Source organism: Dermochelys coriacea, chromosome 19 (genome assembly GCF_009764565.3).
Source record: "Dermochelys coriacea isolate rDerCor1 chromosome 19, rDerCor1.pri.v4, whole genome shotgun sequence".
Classification (NCBI taxonomy): Eukaryota; Metazoa; Chordata; order Testudines; family Dermochelyidae; genus Dermochelys; species Dermochelys coriacea.
The window spans coordinates 11,354,411-11,360,615 of record NC_050086.2 but is presented as its reverse complement, the minus strand read 5'-3'; the positions used below and the strand labels follow the sequence as shown (position 1 = coordinate 11,360,615).

The following is a 6,205-nucleotide window of genomic DNA, read 5'->3' as shown; positions in this document are numbered from 1 at the left end:
CCCTAGCACTTGCACCAGGAAATTGTCCCCTACGCTTTCCAAAACTTCCTGGATTGTCTATGCACCGCTGTATTGCTCTCCCAGCAGATATCAGGAAAATTAAAGTCACCCATGAGAATCAGGGCATGCGATCTAGTAGCTTCCGTGAGTTGCCGGAAGAAAGCCTCATCCACCTCATCCCCCTGGTCCGGTGGTCTATAGCAGACTCCCACCATGACATCTCTCTTGTTGCACACACTTCTAAACTTAATCCAGAGACACTCAGGTTTTCCACAGTTTCGTACCGGAGCTCTGAGCAGTCATACTGCTCCCTTACATACAGTGCTACTCCCCCACCTTTTCTGCCCTGCCTGTCCTTCCTGAACAGTTTATAACCATCCATGACTGTACTCCAGTCATGTGAGTTATCCCACCAAGTCTCTGTTATTCCAATCACGTCATAATTCCTTGACATCACCAGGACCTCCAGTTCTCCCTGCTTGTTTCCAAGGCTTTGTGCATTTGTATATAAGCACTTGAGATAACCTGTTGATCGCCCCTCATTCCCAGTATGAGGCAGGAGCCCTCCCCTCACAGACATTCCTGCCTGTGCTTCCTCCCGGTATCCCGCTTTCCCACTTACCTCAGGGCTTTGGTCTCCTTCCCCCGGTGAACCTAGTTTAAAGCCCTCCTCACTAGGTTAGCCAGCCTGCTGGCAAAGATGTTCTTCCCTCTCTTCGTAAGATGGAGCCCGTCTCTGCCCAGCACTCCTCCTTCATGGAACACCATCCCATGGTCAAAGAATCCAAAGCCTTCTCTCCGACACCACCTGCGTAGCCATTCGTTGACCTCCAGTTGTGCTCATGAGCAGAGTCCAGAGGCCTCAGCGAAAACATGCGGGGACGGACCCCTCGCATCAAGGATTGGCCTGCCCAGTTCTGCCAGAACACGGACCTGCAGCTGCTCCAGCTCAATCATGAGCACAGAAGGCAACCTACAAATTGGCTTCACAAGATGACCAGAGACTCTGTTTTCACTTTAGGGTTAAGCAGGGATTGGACTTCCCCTGCCAACTCAATCCTTGGCCCCTCTGCTGCCCCAGCCCCAAACGGAAATGAGCTAACAGCAACCGAGGTGCTGGTTTCTGCGGTATGGAAATGGGCCATGGGGGACTGTAGCAGGACAACATGGCCTGGCTGACCCCAGCCTTGCTCTCTGACTATTCTTCCGGCCCTTCCGAGACCCCAGCAGTGTGGCTCTCCATCCCCCATTAAGGGCTGAACATGCCACCCCCCCCCCCCGCCATCCCCTGCTGATCTAGGGAGCAAAGGCACTTTCAAGAGAGCTGGGTTCAAATCCTGCAGTGCAGCAAAGAGCTTGAGCCATCAGGCTACGGGACCTGCATGGCAGCTCTATGGCTTGACGCTCAGCTCTGGGTACCCCTTGGGGAGGAGAATAAGCCTGGAGGAGTAAGAATCACCCTACAGCACCCCCGCTCCGTCCCAGCAGCAGATTCAGATTCCAAGGCCAGAAGGGAACTTCAATCTAGTCTGACCTAGTCTAGATCTATCTAGCCGCACCTGCTGTGTAACGCTGGCCCTCGGATGCAGGGAGGCAGAGGGAGGCCCGTGTTTCACCTGCCTTTCACAAACAGGGCCTTTCCTTGCCCCCTCCCCTGGACTGGGTAGGGCCAAGCTCATCACTGAATACAGGCGCTTCAGATCAATTTCTTTAATTGGTGCCGGGCAAGGCTTTGAAACGTGCTAACCAGGACGGAGTCAGGCTGTCAGCCAGGAGGGGAGAGCCCCGAAAAGCCCTTCAAATGGATTACCACAGCCTCAGTGCTCTTCAGTCCCAGGCAAGCCCATGGCAGCAGGACCGTTCATGTTACTAACACTTCTCCTGGGCTCTCTCTTCCACCTACGATTGTCTTTCCTGCATGGGGCCTGGCCTTGCAGTGCAGGGCACGAGCAGCCGGGCCCCGGGGCTGCTCTTTGCTGCACCGTTCCTAAGCAGAGAATCAGTAAATCCAGTGCTGCGAGCATCCATCCGAGTTGACCTTGGGGCTGCCCAGCTGCACCGTTCCTAAGCAGAGACAGTAAATCCAAGACCCTGCCTCCCCCCTCCGCTGCGGAGCAGGGAGTTGGTTTAGCCCGCAGCCCCCAGAGTGATTAAACTTATCACCGCAGATAAAGCAGCGGTGGCGCTTTTGCCTCGGCCTTCGAGGAGTCAGGCCTGCAAAGAAGGCAGCTACTTCAGCATGGGAATAACTGCCATCTCACCTGGCCAGATGCCACAGGGATGGGCACAGTCGGAGAACGTGGATGGAGAGAGGTCAGCAGCTTGCCTGGTGTAGTTGTTGCCATATGATTCAGCTGCAAAAGGCTCCTTCCTTTTTTTTTTTTTTTGCCAACCCCTGTAGAGACCCCAGGACCAACCGGGAGCCTGACTTCTGGCCCGTTGGCCTGAATCCATCCCTGGCCAGACCCCGCTGAAGTTGGTGCCGCTGCACCAGGGTGGAGTCTGGCCTTGCACTGAGCAGCCAGGTGCAGGTTCACATGGTGAAGCCAAGGAACTGCTGCTGTCTTGGGCCGAGGAGCAAGGCCAGCACGATGCTCCATGCTGGTTTCCGTCCCTGGGCAGCACACAGGGACGATGCAGGATTCCCGCTCCGCCCCTGGCTGAAGTCACTGGATGGAGCAGGGTCCAGGCTTGCTAAGCCAGCCGGCCGGGGCCCATGCTCTGCCCTCCTGTAGAGCAGCACCCGGGCCTCAGAGCGCCGACACTCGCCCACAAGCTTGGTTACAGCCTGGGGAGGGAGGTCAATAGACTGAGCCCACTTCAGGAGGGCACTGGTGCAGCCGCAAGCATGGAAGAGGAGCCTCGAGTTTGGGGTGCCCAGCCTGAGACACCTCGCCCCGCCCCTCCGAACACCAGCCCCCAAAGAGCCTCTAGTTCAGCAGTTCGCAACCTATTTACCATTAGGGGCTGCTGAGGCAGCTCTCTATGTGAGTGTTCTGTGGGACACAACCACACAATATATACACAACCTGTACAGCCCTGAGGATAGCACATGGGCCACAGCTGTGGGGTGCAAATGGCCCATGGGTCACAGGTTGAGAACCACTGCTCTAGTTGGACAGACAGACAGACAGACGGAGGCACCCACCATCAGAGGGCACTTGGGAGCCAAGTCTCAGATTCCCCAAAGGCTTCCAGGTACCTAACTCCTATTGAAACCAGTAGGATTTAGGTGCTGCAATACCTCTGCGGATCTGGGGCCAAGCGCATCAGCAGTGGCGGAGATGGGATCAGAAATCAAACTCCCCCACCCCCACCCATGCTCAGGCCACGCTTCCGCCCCACAGGTGGGCTCAGGATCAGGCGATTGTGGCTAGTGCCCGGGCTGCATTGCAGGCACAGGTTGATTTGTCGGGGCGCAGGGAGTGAGAGACACACCCTCCTATGCCCCACCCCCACTTTAAGCAAACCTTGGCTCTCACCTTGAGGGAAAAGCTGTTAAACCAAAGGGCCAGATGGGAGCCGTTCAGGTTAGTGAGGCAAGGCTCATGCCCGGCAGCGCCCCAGCCAGGGACTCCATGCAAAGATTGAGGAGAAGCCACTGCAGATAACTCTGTGCAAACTGTCCTTCACCTTGAGCAATTATCATGCCAGGAGGGGGGAGAGGCAGAGAGAAAAGGCAGCCAAGATGGCCTTGAGCTCTCGCCTGGAATAAACAAGCAGTCCCATCCCCACCCAGCTGGCCGGCCGGCTAGGGGAACTGGCTCAGAGCCCTGTCACAGCCCCAGGACCACTTCAGGTCATGCAGCGTGGCCCCACCCCTACGTCCGGCTCAGCAGAGCCTATGCTGAGGAGACAGCTCTGTGGTTAGCCCCACCACGCTGCTGCCCTGTTTGTCCCCATCGACCCTCACACCTGAGCTGAGCAGCGGGGCCGTTCTGGTCCCTCGCGCTGACAGGGCCGGGGTCTCAGAGGAGACAATGCAGGGGGAGAGGGGAGTCCCAGCAAGTTGGAGGAGATGCCATCCCAAAGTCCTGAGTCTCAGAGCTCAGGAGTGGGATAGGAACCAGCTTTCCTGTTTCCCCCCCCCACATCCCGATTTCAGAATTGCCCCAGCAGCCAGGAGCCCAGTGGTTAGGGTACATCTCTGGCCTATTGGAGACCCACATTCATACCCCAGCTCCAACGCATCCAGAAAAGGGACTTGAAACTGAACCTTGTTCCAGGTGAGCGCCCCCAGCTCTCAGGTGAGTAGCTGCTCTGGGGTCCTGCTCTCTCCCCTCTACCAGAAACTCTATCCTGGACCTGAGAAACCTTCCCAACTAGTTTTGTCCAGACAAACCCTTTCCCACGAAAAGTTTTGGTCTCAACTTGTCACAAATTCCTGACCAAAAACCCAGTCCCGCTCAGTTCTCATGGCTAGAAGCTGGGGGTGACGCTTGTCCTTAGGAGCCGGGTTTTACCTGGTTGCAATGAAACCAGGTCATCAGGCTGAAATAGTTGACAGAGGCAGCGTGATTTAGAGGGCAGAGAACTACCCTGGGACTCCGGAGACCTGGATTTATTCCCAGCTCTGCCAGCAACGGGCTGTATGACAACGTGCAAGTCACTTCACCTGCCTCTGTTTCCCCAGTCACCCTTTGGCTGTTTAGATTGTGATCACATTGGGGCAGCCGCTGTGTATTCTGTGTGTGTCCAGCACCAGGTGCCATGGGGTCCCGCTCGCATCTGGGGCCTCTAACTGTTACTAGGAGCCCCATATTTATTAATAAACCTCTGTGGTGAAAGGCACCGTCCCAAGCTCTGGGGCCCTGACCGTGCATTTAAAAACCACAGCACCAGCACGGGTCCCAGCCACAAAACCATCTGAGACCCCAGCACTGCCAGACTGCCTCCCCCGTGCAGCTGATCCTGTCACATAACCCATGCAGCTTGGGATCCCTCCCCACAGCCCTCCACTGCCTCTACCCTACCCCCTGGCAGCTCAGATGGACAGGCTTTGCAGCATACCTGGAAGGTCAAAAGACTCCAAGCTTGGGTGGGGGAGTATCTGCACCTGGGAGAGGCTCCAGCAAGCCCCCTCCCCTTTTGATTCAACAGGTCGCTTATGACACAGGGAGAAAGGCAGGTCCCAAGGCAGTTGGGGCTGCATATTCCACCTCCCTACCTTCCTGTTGCAGTTCCAAATTAGCTTCTTCACATCCCATCCCGCCCTGCTGCCTGATGACACCGTGCCCGTTCATTAGCGGCCATGTTGCGCCCCTGCCTGTGCGGAAGGGAAGAGGGTGCTGCACAGGTCCTGAAGGCCCCCACCCTTGGAGAGGCTGGACCCACACAACGGGGGCAGGGGGTGATGGGATCAAGGCCCAGCACTGAGGCTGCATTCAGCACTGCTCTTCTAAGCGGCTGGCAGTTGAGCCCTTGTGCACCGCCAATAAAAGCTGTTACCCTAAAGATGCTGAAAGTCCCGGTCAGCAAACGGCCCCTCAGCCCAGGAGCTGCAGGAATCCCAGCCGCCGAGGGAGGTGCTGGAAGGCTTAGCAGCTTGGCTCTTCAAGCCCGTTCCCGAGTGCCAAGCCTTTGCCACCCTCCACAGATACCACTTCCTTATGCCGTGAGTTGAAGGGGGTAGGCACGGATCTCGCCCTCGCCCGGAGGGATGCTCAGAGAAGGGGATGCTGCTCTAGCCTGAGCCCCTCCCTCTCAGTGCTGGGAGCATAGCCTGACCTGTTACCCGGCCAGTTGGTTTTGGGGTTTGTGAATTTTATAACCACGACGAGAAGTCCCATTTTCTGCCCCATCACTGTACTTCCTTGATGAAGGTTGCCAACATACCCTGCACAAAGACCACATGCTTAACAGAGCTAGTCTCTTTCGCACCGCCGGTCTTGGCCAGCTCCCACTCAACTCAGAAAGCTCATCTGCTTTTGATCAGATGTATGGCATTTCCTCCCGCCCTAGATAAGCACACAGGCACACGCAAATTTCAAATTTGGCTCCTGCAAGTGGATTGTGCCCAGGCCTTCGAAAAGCTGCCGTTTCTGACCACTTAGGAATTCGAAGGACTGTAGGAACCTGACTGAAGTAAACGCCCTTAAAATTCTCATGAACACTCCTGTCTTGTTAGGCTCTTTAGGGCAGGGACTGTACCTCAATACAATAGGCCTTGATCCTGCTTTCAGCTGCCACAGCGCCACTAATCATG

The 6,205-nt window shown here is 56.2% G+C and overlaps 1 long non-coding RNA gene across 1 annotated transcript; it reads right to left on the bottom strand.

Annotated features, from left to right (window-relative positions):
• Window positions 1–837: 837 nt before the first annotated feature.
• On the bottom strand, window positions 838–5,823 carry LOC122458282. Its single transcript, XR_006278256.1, has 3 exons — window positions 5,011–5,823; window positions 3,483–3,622; window positions 838–2,354 (listed from the first exon to the last, which is right to left on the bottom strand). It is a non-coding gene; the product is annotated as an uncharacterized LOC122458282 (long non-coding RNA).
• Between the last annotated feature and the right edge of the window lie 382 nt (window positions 5,824–6,205).